Source organism: Mus caroli, chromosome 11, assembly GCF_900094665.2.
Source record: "Mus caroli chromosome 11, CAROLI_EIJ_v1.1, whole genome shotgun sequence".
Taxonomy (NCBI): Eukaryota; Metazoa; Chordata; class Mammalia; order Rodentia; family Muridae; genus Mus; species Mus caroli.
This window is the reverse complement of record NC_034580.1, coordinates 21442956-21444342: the sequence shown is the minus strand read 5'-3', so window position 1 is coordinate 21444342 and position 1387 is coordinate 21442956. Positions and strand designations below refer to the sequence as shown.

General features: G+C 41.3%; 1 non-coding gene across 1 annotated transcript; it reads right to left on the bottom strand.

Annotated features, from left to right (window-relative positions):
- Positions 1 to 903: 903 nt before the first annotated feature.
- Positions 904 to 1033, bottom strand: LOC115032664. The gene has a single exon (XR_003838295.1). It is a non-coding gene; the product is annotated as a small nucleolar RNA SNORA61 (small nucleolar RNA).
- Between the last annotated feature and the right edge of the window lie 354 nt (positions 1034 to 1387).

The window sequence follows — 1387 nt, the reverse complement described above, 5'->3', positions numbered from 1 at the left end:
TAGAGGAGTCTACTACCATGAACATCCACAGGTGGGGTGAAGGCACTATGCACAAAGTCCTAGCTGGATCTCAGGTAGTCTCCGAAGAGCTCAGGACGTAGCCCTACAAGCTGCAAATAACATTACCTAAAGAAAATCAGGCCTGAGTCAGATACTTGAATGTATTTCACCTCTTTAGAAAATCCAGTTTTTAATGGGATGTGTATAGAAAAATTTGAAAGTCTTCAAAGAATGCAAACAACTATGCAAGCCAGTGTTCCTAAGGAGGAGGCAGATATTGGTCAGTCTGTAGATGCTGAGTATTACAAGCATGGCTAACACCAACATGCTGGGATAAATATTCCCTTTAAGTTATTAGCACAATGAGCTCCTTAAGAGGACAAGACTCATCAAATGAGCATCATCTCATCTGTTTTAAAGGAAATGTGAAAGGGCCTAGAATTGAGTTTTTGTTCCTATCAATGTCTTTGTATTTTAAAAGCAAATGGGACTCTCTCCTATTTAATAAAATTTATCAAATATTTGTTGCTGATGCTCCAGCTTTTATTTTTCACTTGCCAAAAGTCTTTATTGAACAAATTGCATGTTAAGTGACAAAGTATTTCACTTTTCCAAAATGGGGTTTCTCGATATTGGTCAGGCTGGCCTTGATTTGACTGCAGCTCTGATTCCAATGGCTGCCTGGCTAAGTACTAGCCAAAAAACTTCTGCTAGCTTCCAGGGAGATCCTCTTGTGGAATTTTTCCAACAAGTGTGGACCAAATCATATATAATGGCCACTTCACTGGTTACATGGCCCTTAAAAATAAAGAAAAAAAAATCATGAAAGTAAGCCAATACTCAGCAATACTACTGCCCAGAGGCGTTTTTAATCCTCAAGTTATCCCATTTTACAAAGCCGAGGCATGTCTGAGTCTGAACTGTTGCTCTACAGAAGACAGCATCGCTGTGAGACCAGCTTCAGGCTGCTCTTCCTCCTTTATGACCACCAAGGCCAGTGTCAAGATCTGATGGGAAAGGGAAGCCGGAGGGTGACGCTCCAGCTTTGATTATGTAAGATTGAAGGTGATTAAGATCCTGTCTCCTGCCATGGTAATAGGAGATGTTGGTAGCTTGGAAAGTTGGAAGATCATTGGTCTTTAGATAGTCTTGGGAAGAACTCTCGACTCCTCCTCCCTCCTCCCCCCAGCACTAGTGCCACCACCATATTCTCTCACAGAGCACAGATTGCTGCCCAGCTCTTTGGAGAGAATCCAGTGGATTTGTCAGAACTGAAAAGTTTTGGAGCCAGTTCGAGGACTTCTGGTACACAAAGTATTGGCTGAAAATGTGGTAAGTATTAAATGGGATGTTAATTTTCATGAATATTTCCTCATGATTGTAGCTT